Genomic DNA, 11,888 nt, shown 5'->3' on the forward strand with positions numbered 1-11,888 from the left:
ATATCTAGTATTAAAAAAAATATGTGTATCTAGTATCAAAAGATATATGTTGACTTTCTTTCTCGCCTTTCTCCTCTCTCGCTCGTCTTTCTCCCTCTTTCGCTGGCCTCTCTCAATCTGTTACTAGTATTATGGTAGAAATGTTTGTGTAATTAAATAGTTTTCTCCTACTATTTTTGATGGATTTTTACCTTTCATCACAATGAACGGATGAAGTCAAGTCGCTTTGTCGATGACAAAGAAATTGCCCTTCTTTTTTCTTTGCACTAGTATGTGCTTGTACTTCAATTTTTAGAGGTCCATTGTGTGGATATACATTCGAGTTTCCTAGAAATTTCCTACATTTATTGCTTTTGACTGGTTGTTTATATTTAATGCAATGAAGTCTAGTCTTCATGTTTTGTCTGTCACAAAGAAATTTCTAGGATATTACCTTATTGTTTCAAATTAACAAGCCTCATAATTTATTGAGAAAAATTTCATATGCCATTCTATTTATCTTATTTTATTAATTCAATCTATTTTCAACTGAGAAATAATTTTTGATCCAAAGTTGAGTTCTAATGGAAATCAATAAAGTCGATATGATATTTCAGGTTCAAATTTTATCAGAGGCAATAACCAATAGGTGATTTAGTTCATTTTGCCAATTTTTTTTATGAAAAGAGTTACACCAAGTAACAATACCAAAAAAATTACTATTAGCATATTCCAAATAACATTTAAGTAGCTTTTGCATTTTTGCTAAGATCACTTAGTTTCTGAACCTAACGCCAATGTATTATGTCATACATCAATTCTTCATATATCAAGTCAGATATTTATTAACAAGAAACGTATATCTAAAATAAGTTACAGGCAATACACTCCTATCACTACTACGTCTTTCTGGATCAACTCCGATTCATAAGCTGCTTCTACCCTGAATATGAATGGAGATTATGCTTCTTGAGTATAATATTTGAGCTCTTACATCTTGCAAAAATTTGGAAGACGGGGTCTACTCCAATTGAATTATTGCTATAGGTTCCACAGTAATATGAACACAATGGACATCTCAAAATATAAGTGCATGAAGCTACAAAGAAAGGCTATATCTTGAAAAATATCTCCGTTCAATCAAATTATTGTGAGTTAGTTCTACTTAGTATTATGCATCTGCATAGATGCTTGACTTAATTCAGATTCGTGTGGAGAGGTTTTATATCGAGGGTAAAACACTTCCTAACAAGGACTAGTCAATAATCAAGGCACAAACTCAAAATATTTAATTAAGAATGAAGGAATAATTATGACTCTACCAGAATCATTCTTATTATTCAATCTCCCATTTAATAATTGTAATTAACTAATAATTCTTTTTATTTATGGTTTAGGATCACTGTAAGGAAAATTGGACCATATATATCCCTGCTTTTAATTGATTATTATTTGGAAAAAATTGTAATTAACTAATTTCTTTGTTTCAATTTATATGATTCACTTTCCTTTTTAACCAATCCCAAAAAGAATGACAGAAAACAAACGATATACACTCCTATATCAATAGTTGCTCGACCACTTGAGCTACATTGGTTCCAAAAGAGGTGTCACATCACTTCTATTAAAACAAGAGTTATATAGATATCTGTAGGTTCAAGAAGATTGGATTAATGTATACCCAACTTCTTTTCAAATCTATTTCTCAAGCCAAGAATCTAGTTGTTTTGTATCAAACAATGAAATTTGTCACCTCTAAATGGAAATAGAAAATACTCATTTTATTTCAATTTGATTGTTTTATTTTTTTATTTTTCAATCCGCTTAGAGAAGAACGTATATCTTTCCTTTTATTTAAGGGAAAATAACGAGGGCAACTTGAGAGTATTTGAAAGCTTTCAAGTGTTCTTCTAGGATCGTATCGCCATGCTTTAACCTTTTATCAATTTAAAAGGTGATTATTCTCTCCTAGTCAAAAGTTTGTACAAGTAACTAATAATTATTTTACGAGTATCTTCACCTCCAGTAGTCAACTAGTACATTTACGTTGAACTTTAGTCGTCCATAGTAAGTAGTAGGAAATTTCTTCACGCCTTCCACACATTTATATTTGATTGTGACATGGATTAAAGTGCTGACAAGTGCATGAATTTGACGAATTCCAACAAAAAAGTTTCGATACAATATTTTTTTTTATAGTGTTTTGAGTATCTAAATTTTTATTTTTAAATATCAAATTAATTTAATTTAATTTTTAAAATTAGTTAATTGAAATATTAAATTAATATAATTTAATTTAATTGTTAAAATTATTCAAATTAACTCTTGAAAAACACAACGTGACAATTAAAAAGAAATAAAGGGAGTATGGGGGGGGGGGGTGTTGTGAGGGGAGGGCTCCACTTAGGAGGAAGGTGTGAGAGCCATGCGCCTTACAAGGTGTGGCCTCACACGTGCCTTCCTTTTTATATGTTAACCGCGTTAAAATTTTTAGAAGGTGTGGGGATCATGTACCTTTACCCTTTTGCTCTTTAATTTTGTTGTTGTTCTTTTGGAATTTTAAAAACTTGTCCTTTAGGCTTTGGACTACAAAATGGACAGCTAAAAGTACAAGCGGATGAAGCTTCAAAGAAAAAGAGTATCCCAAATGAGAAGAAACAAAATTTTAGGAGAAGTTAAATGAAATTATTGTAATGGGTGGAGCCACTTTAGGTGAAGGGTGGTTTGGTGCACACACATCACTAGAAAATTATGTGGTATATCTAAATTAAATATTATTCTGTTATTACAAGTGTATATTTAATTTTTTACACCCTTAATATAACTAAGAAAAATATTTACATCGAAGACAGTTCTGTGAATTACTCACAGAAGAAGAAGATGCCATAGATTCAATTAATTGTTTGAAAAGAAAAACTAAAGTGTATGGATCGGATGAGATCAATTGATGAACAAATTAGTTATATAGAGGAAAGAAGAAATAAACATTCCAGTCAACTAATAATATTAATAGGAAATTTCTTTATGTCTCGCATTTATTCTGACAAGTTTTAGCCATACATATTATTTTTCTACTAATTTGAATTTCTATTGCTTCTCTGTAGATCATTTATGGTTATGGACCCACTATTCATCTGCACAAAGAAAAATTGAACCATATTACTATTACGATCAAACAATACAAATCTTACTAGCTTAGAGTCTAATTATGTATTTTTATTTTAGTTTCTGAAATTATCTTTCGTACCATATTTTTACTTCGTCAGATACAATCATCTGGACACTCAAATACATGTATCTTAAGTATATGCACGTCAAATTTGATGTAATTTGTTTCAAATACACTGTATATTCAAGTGTGACACGTATGTATCTAAAAGGTGATTATTTTCAAAGTTCGTACAAGAAACTTGTAATTGTTTTACGAGTATCTTCACCTCCCAGTAGTCAACTAGTACATTTACATTGAATATTACTCACCCATAGTAAGTAGTAGGAAATTTCTTCACGCCTTCCACACATTTATATTTGATTGTGACATGGATTAAAGTGCTAACAATTGTGCATGAAGTTGACGAATTCAACAAAAATTAGGAAAAGGTCACCCAACTTGCAAAAAAGGATAATAAAAAATAAAAAGGGCCAAAGGGCCTAAGGCGCAGGATCCCTACATATTCTGTCTTGTGACAATAGTGCATGTGTGGAGCCACGCCTGGTATGGCACATGCGCATGGAGTTGACGAATTCCAACAAAAATTGGGAAAAGGTCACCCAACTCCAGCCTCAATAATAAATGGAGTTAAATACATTTGGGGTGTGTTTAGTAGAGTAAATATACACATATATACAACCCCCCAAGCCTTTTGTTATGGTACGCATTTCAATACAACATGTCAACAAAAGTGCATACTTCTTTGAAAAATTACGCTGTATTTATATGTCAAATTCTACATTTAAAAGATATATATTTAAAGTTGGACACTCTTGATAAAAGTTATGCCTTTGGCGCAGTGGTAATTGGTGTCCAATTGAATGATGGAGTTTCGGGTTTGAACCCAAATAGCACAATATTTTTTTTATTTTATTTTGACTGCCACACACCATTATTTTTGGACATTCTTAATAAAATCTCCGGCTCTGCCATTAGGTGTGAGAGCCATACGCATGGCTTTCTTTTTACATTGTTAACCGCGTTAAAAAAATTGGGTTATGGTGTGGGGATCATGTGCCTTTATCCCTTTGCTCTTTAATTTTTTTTATTGTCCTTTTTGGAATTTTGGCAAAAAAAAAAAAAAAAAAAAAAAAACTTGCCCTTTATGCTCTGGACTACAAAATGGACAGCTAAAAGTACAAGCGGCTGAAGCTTCAAAGAAAAAAGAATATCCCAAATGAGAAGAAACAAAATTTTAGGAGAAGTTAAATGGAATTACTGTAATGGGCGGAGCCACTTTAGGTGAAGGGTGGTTTAGTGCACACATATCGCTAGAAAATTATGTGGTATATACGAGATTAAATATTACTCCATTATTACAGGTGTATATTTAATTTTTTACACCCTTAACATAACTAAGAAAAATATTTACACACACTTCGCTAAACTCATAACTCCGCTACGAATTTTATTGCTCCACAAGTACGAACACCAACCTCCCTTTATCTTCTTTCCCAAAAACTGATTGAAATTTGTCTTTAATTTTACAGAGAGCAAAGACGACTGTGACTTTGAAAACTCTACTTGAATGGAATATGTAATTTTTTACCATACATTCTAAGAAATTTCAGATCCAAAATCCAATGGGGATTTATCCATACATTTTTACTAATTTGAATCCCTCCCTCTCTTGCCAATCTCCCTATCTGGTGTCAAAGATATATATATATATATATATATTGACAGAGAAGAATATGAAAAGGAAAATAAAAAAGGAGATACTCTTGGCCAAAGAATAAGCTTCTTAAAACACAGTGTAAGAAAAAGAGCTTGGAAGCATAAAAAAGCTTTATTACACATGGATAAAGCCATTTCAGAAATGGAACAAGTATATTTGCATACTAGTCATGCCTATGATGCAATAATATTTTCAATACATGAAATGAAAATGTATAGAATACAAGAATATTTTGAGTATAAAAATGCTCAATCTATATTTACATATATGTAATACTTAAAACATATTTAGAATATTCCCTATAGGTACTAAGTATTTCTTCTTATGTTTTGAATATACATAACATGAAAGTGTACTTGTAAAAATTAATAACATGAATTAAAAGATATATATATATATATATATATATATATAGTATCAAAAAATACATGTTGACTCTCTTGCTTGACTCTATCCTTATGTATTTGTATTTCATAATGTATCTAGTATCTTTGATACATGTGTTTGACTTGATATTCGAAAGAGTGGTGTATTTGACTTGAAATTAAATTTGGTACAAAATTATTACGTACTAATTAGTAAGACAATGGATAATTATTTCAAACAATAAAGTGAATTAGTATTTATGGTAGAAACTATAAATTATAAAGTGAATTAGAATTGACTTCGCAATGAATTGATGAAGTCAAGCCGTTGTCGGTGACATAAAAATTACCCTTATTTTTTCTTTGCACCTTTATTTGCTTGTACTTTTAGTGGTCCATTAATTGTGTGCATATTGCATTAAAGTTTCCAAGAAATTTCCTACTTCTACTAATGTACATATTTATTAAAATATGCTTTTTTGACCGATTATTTATCTTCAATACAATAAAGTCTACTCTCTTTGTTTGGTCAGTCACAAAGAAATTGCTTGGACATTACCTTACAATTTCAAATAAACAAGGCCCACAACTTGTTAGGTAGAGTTTCATTTTATGTCGTTCTATTTAGATTATTCTTATTAATTTAATTTATTTTCGGCTAACAAATATTTTGATCCTAAGGTGAGTTTTAATGGATATCAATAAAATCGGTATGATGTTTCAAGTTAAAATTTTATCTGAGGCAGGACTTCTACATATTCTGTCTTAGCGTAAATTTGCTAAAAAAATATGTGATTTAGTTCCTTTTGCCAGCAAGATGAATTATTAAAAAAAAGAAGAGAAAATTCAATGTATCTGATAGCAAAAGATAGGTATGTTCATCTCTTTTGACAACTCTGATTCTAATTCACACAACTCCGACTCCAGTGGAATACGTTTGATTCCTGGAAATAGTTCCCTTTGGCTCCGTTGGCTTTGTGATGTGAGGCGACTTACTAATAGTTCCAATGCTCATCTGCAATTCCCTCACTGTCTCAAGTCATGCTGCCTCTTTAATATCCGTTGAATATACATCTGCATAAAGACGTATTTAAAACAGAGATTTTGTGCTAATATAACAATCTGAGAGAGCAATACTTACAAAAGTGTATTGCTAAAGTTAAAGCATGATCAATATTTCTCGACATGAAAATGTTTGATGCAGAAGTATTAAAAGTACTGACCCGTCGTCTGCCATAAAGTTTTTTTTGTTTTTAAAGCAGAGATTTCCCCAAATATAACGATCAAAAAGAGCATGAAAATAAACTAGTAGCAAGTTTTAAAGCCGTGGATCAGTTCTACCTTTGGGAAATACACTTTGCCTTTTCTCTGTGAACTTAATTATAACACGGTAAAATCTTGATATCGGTTGAATATACATCTGCAGAAAGACGTGATCAATTACTCCAACCATTCAATTAAGTTCTCAATTGATCCGTTCTACTACACATTTGTATATTCGTATCGTCTTGGAACTTAGAAATTTAATTCTCTCACATAATCTCCATAGAATGAATATTAATTCAAGACTTTAAGGAGTGTTAAAATAGCTCGGGGCTTCTCAAACACACTTTTCCAGAGGGTTGCTTTACTTGAGGATCAATAAAGATGCAATTATTAGATCTCTTATTTACTTACCATTTTATATTCAACATGCAAAGTTTAAAAAATTAAAACTTGTTGACATCCTTTAACTCACCATGGTTAATGATGGCTCAGCACAAACGGAGACAAGATGGAGGATTAATTTGGTATAGGAGAAAGAAGAACGGAATTTTTTTTTTATTGGTTATGAAAGAAGACTTTGCAGCAAACAGAAGGAGAGAATTACATAAAGAGAGAGAGAGAGAACGCAATTTTTGCTATGTGGTCCACAGTAATATGAATTATATGAAAAGTTTCCAGGAAGATGGGGTCTACTCCAATTGTATTGAATTATTGCTATGTGGTCCACAGTAATATGAACACAATGGACGTTGCAAAGAAAGACTATACTTTGGAAAATATCTCAGTTGAATCGAATTATTGCGAGTTAATTCTACCATTCTATTTGATATCTTGTACCCGCATAGGGCCTGACTTGATTCAGATTTGTGTCGAGAAGTCTCACATAGAGGGTAAAACACTCTCTAACAAAGGTTACTCAATATTCAAGGCTCAAACCCAAAATATTTGGTTAAAAATGAAAGGGTTATTATCATTATACCTAACAATGGAGAATTTTTAAGTTTTTTTTTTTTTTTTGGATTTAGATTTTTTAAAAATAATAAATCAAAAAATTAAGTTGAGAGTCAAAATTACTAGGTTTTGTCAAAAAAAAATACTAGGTTTAATAATTGAAATTAACTAGTAATTCTTTTCATTTATGGTTATGGACTCACTCTAAGAAAAAATGGGCCATATCCCTGCTTTTGATTGGTTATTATCTCGGGAAAAAATGTAAAATTAAGTACTCTCTTGTAAATTTATATGTATTCCTTTTTAGTCTGTCTAAGAAAAATGACAAAAATTTCTATATTTAATAAAAAAATAATTTTAAAATATTTATTTTCTCCTTAATGAAATTATTTTAAATCAAGTTTCAAAAATATTTCTTTGTTTCTTCGATTATTGCATACCCAAGTTCTTTTGTGAATCTATTAGGTAGTTTTTCCTACTATTGGATCAAAATGAATGGATGAAGTCAAGTCATGTTGTCGGTGACAAAGCAATTGCCCTTCTTTTTTCTTTACACCTTTATTTTCTTGTACTTTTAGTGGTCCATTGATGTGCATATTCCATTGGAGTTTCCAAGATATTTCCTACATTTTATTGCATTTGACTAGTTATTTATCTTCAAATGCAATGAAGTCTAGTCTTCGTCGTGCTTTGTCAGTCACAAAAAAAATTTCTACGATGTTGTCTTACCATTTCAAATAAACAAGGCCCACAATTCGTTTTATTTAGATTATTTTTATAAGAAATTCAATCTATTTTCGATGAGAAATTTGAAAGGTTTCCAGGAAGATGGGGTCTGCTCCAATTGAATTGAATTATTGCTATGGGTCCACAGTAATATGAATACAAAGGACAGCTCAAAATATAAGTGGAAGAAGCTGCAAAGAAAGACTTCTACCTTAGAAGATATCTCCATTGAATCAAATTATTGCGAGTTAATTCTACTCGGTATCCTGCGCTTGCATAGGAGCATGACTTAATTCAGATTCTCATAGAAATTAAAGTCTCATATTGAGAGTAAAACACTTCTTAACAAAGGCTACTCAATATCCAAGGCTCGAATCCAAAATGTTAGTTAAGAATGAAGGAATAATTATGACTCTACCACAATCATTATGGTTATCCCTCTCTCTTTCCTGCCAAAGAAAAAGACCCCTTAATTTTTCTACATTTGTAGTCTTAAATGATATATAGGTACAACCTTTATTAGTTCCTTTGTTAGATTTTTTTTTTTATCGATAGATTTGTTGCAACCTTGGAACTTAAAGGATAATGAGTCCGTCTCCTACTCCTCACTTAAATATCAAGTCTATGAGGCTTTGCCGCTGATTGTTCCAGGGAAGGTATTTATATATGGCAATAGTTATTTCCAACCAACATTGAGTACTACTAAAAGATGTACTGGAATTCTATGTTGCTCGGACTCTCTAAAAATATCAATGCAAAAGGAAGAATATGTGATTATATTTCGACAAAATTCAAATAGAATGAATTATTTCATACCAAATTTCTTTCATGAATCTCTCTCGGGCCAAGAGTCGAGTTGTTCTGTTACAAACAGAGGAAACATGTTCCCGTCACAGGCAGAATCACCGGGTATTTTTCTCGGTTACCAGTCTGCTCTGCAAAAGTAATCCAAAACCAGAATAAAAACATAGTTAATGAGATAACAGGTAATCACATATTCCTAATCCGAAACGATCACAACATGTCTAATCATGAATTACTGCATTTCGTCTTTGAGCAAAGGGCTTAAAAATCTACCATTCAATGTTTACAAAATGGATCTGTTGTCATTTATCTCATGTACTTGAGAACTCTTTAATACGATACTCTTTTCTTTTAGTCTGTTCCAGAAAAAGAAATGATCAATATCAGTAGGGGTGACAAATGGGTGGAATGGATCGAATTTTGATGGATTGAATATGGATTGGGTTAAAATGGATTGGATCACAATCCACCCATATAAAATATGGGTAAATATGGATTTGGTCAAATATGGTTTGGGTAAAATGGTTGTAACCCACTTTAATCTCCGTCAAAAAATATTGAATCAAAACTAAGTTGTTAATACCTCAACCCCTACCATCCCGAAGCTTCTTTTATCCACCTGTTTTGGAAAATTTTCTTGCCATTCATGTGCAATTTATTTTTCGGGTCATCTATTTGTCAGAAGATGGAAAATGTGTTCCCTTCATAGGCAGTGTCCCCAAAGTAGCATCTTCCCACTTTGTCCAAAATCAGAATAAAATTTGTTAGAACCATTGCCAATAGGGAAAAGAATACGAAGAAATAATTTATATATAAACAGAGAACACAATTTCATGAGTTATATACCTAACTATAGTTAATCTATAATCCTGGGCTTGTGGGAAAGAGCTGCAAGAGTTTCTTAGAAGAGGAGCAAATGGCCTCTTCTTCATATCTGCTCTTCCTTATCCCAATTTGAAGCTCAGCTTCATCTTTATACAACAAACGAACTCCATATTCATTTATTTCTCCAGAAAAATATAACCTAATGCCCCCATAGTCATTTGGTGTTTTTCCATTTGCATTAGATGCATCCCATAAGCTACCAAGAGGTACCAACAAAAAAATAATAGTATCTTCCTCAATATCTTCTGAATAGTTGGATAAGGCAAGTTTTTGTCTATAAGCTAAGGTAGGGTAACATGTGCGTACATATGTTATAATAAAAATAGTTTTTAACGGCAATAAATATGTACGTTAGCAAAAAGTGTTGAAATCTTTACCAGTATTAGTTATTTGTTATTGGATCCAATGTCGTTATGGGCTTTGACAACATTTGCAAAGAGTTGCAAAATGTAATTGTCACTAGCAACTGCCTCTAAAAAGATAAGTTATTCTCGTTTATTAATTGTCAGTAATTATCATTTTTTACCAGTGACACTTCGAACCCACCTATATGGATTATACTGAATTTGTTGTTGTTTTATTGTAAATCTGATGCTGATCATTTTGTGTTAATGGGTGCAGGGTGACAGGTGAAAAAGATGTGCAATTTAAAGTTATGTATTGTGGAGCATTCTAATCTCCATCAACTCAAGAATGAATGGGGAAATAGCAAGTACCCTATGGTGCCTGGGTAAATTAATTTGTTCTTGTCTATTTTCTTTTATTTTTGGTTAAAAAAATTCAGATTTTTTTTAATCGTTAGATCCCAAAATATTAACTAGAATTTTCACTAACGAGATTCAAAAATTTTAAGGCACAAAGAAGCTAACATGGTTCAACATCCACTATATATTCACACAAGTAATTTTTCGGCGAAGAACATTTACTAGCTAGTTTTCCTTTTCTCTATATCTTTTCAATTTTTCACATTATATTTTGGATTTGAAAGCAATCCTGATTTGATTCTTAGTCTATAATTGGCCATTTTTAGCTCTTGATACCTCAGTAAATCCTGAGTTGTTGGGACATGTTACTCCCTCTGTCCCATTTTATAAGAGTTAGTTTGACTCGGTATGGCGTTTAAGAAAGAAAGGAAGACTTTTAAAACTAGTAGTCTAAAATGAATGATACAAATTTGTATGACTATAAATCATTTCATTAAAAGTAAAATGAACATTTTAAAGTTAAATGTGTCATTCTCTTTGGGACGGACTAAAAAGGAAAGTAAATCATATAAACTGGAATAGAGGGAGTAAAAATTAGCGGAATTTGTGTCGATTCTATCTACTCGTGAGTGTAACTAATTGAAAATATAATTGCAGGCATGAGGTTGTTGGTGTTGTAACTGAGGTCGGAAGCAAGGTGGAGAAATTTAAGGTTGGAGACAAAGTAGATGTTGGATGTATGGTAGGATCATGTCGAAAATGTGAGAATTGCATATATAATGTGGAAAACTGGAAGGAAGCTAGTGACTGTAAGTTGCGTAGGAGGTATGAAAGAGACTCGAGAAATGTTGGATTTCGCGGCCAAGCATAACATAACACCAGATGTTGAAGTCGTGCCAATGGACTACGTGAACACAGTGTAGGAATGTCTTCTGAAATCGGATGTGAAATATCGTTTCGTGCTCGATATTGACAATACATTGAACAAGAAATGAGAATATTAATGGGAGTGGGGGGGTGGTTTAATTATGTAGCAGTGTTTCTTTGCTTAGATTACATTAATTTCAGAGATGATTAATCAAATGTCTTTCTTGCACTTATTAAAATAGACTAGATGATATAAGCCCGTGCAAGCACGGACCCAATGATCTGCTATCGTGACTGACAAAGAACAGTGTCGTACTTTATATTGTATTTGATTGTTTCATAATCCAACTTATTGCTAATGCTTTTAGGAGATAAAATTGGGTTGAAAGAACACTGTATATATAAAAGAGTGGTTAGGAAGAGAGAAAGTGAACTGACTTTAGCGGGAAAGG

The 11,888-nt window shown here is 31.8% G+C and overlaps 2 long non-coding RNA genes across 2 annotated transcripts in view; one reads left to right on the forward strand and one right to left on the reverse strand.

Annotated features, from left to right (window-relative positions):
• The window catches only part of LOC125843938 (uncharacterized), a 36,450-nt gene extending 33,468 nt beyond the window's left edge, over positions 1-2,982 (forward strand). Inside the window, exon 3 of the long non-coding RNA XR_007444092.1 lies at positions 2,860-2,982. This is a non-coding gene — a long non-coding RNA (uncharacterized LOC125843938). The remainder of the gene's footprint in view (positions 1-2,859) is intronic.
• Positions 2,983-6,037: 3,055 nt separating this feature from the next.
• Positions 6,038-7,134, reverse strand: LOC125843924 (uncharacterized). Its single transcript, XR_007444073.1, has 2 exons — positions 6,972-7,134; positions 6,038-6,307 (listed from the first exon to the last, which is right to left on the reverse strand). It is a non-coding gene; the product is annotated as an uncharacterized LOC125843924 (long non-coding RNA).
• Positions 7,135-11,888: the final 4,754 nt, after the last annotated feature.

The sequence above is a fragment of the Solanum stenotomum genome, chromosome 11 (genome assembly GCF_019186545.1).
Source record: "Solanum stenotomum isolate F172 chromosome 11, ASM1918654v1, whole genome shotgun sequence".
NCBI lineage: Eukaryota > Viridiplantae > Streptophyta > Magnoliopsida > Solanales > Solanaceae > Solanum > Solanum stenotomum.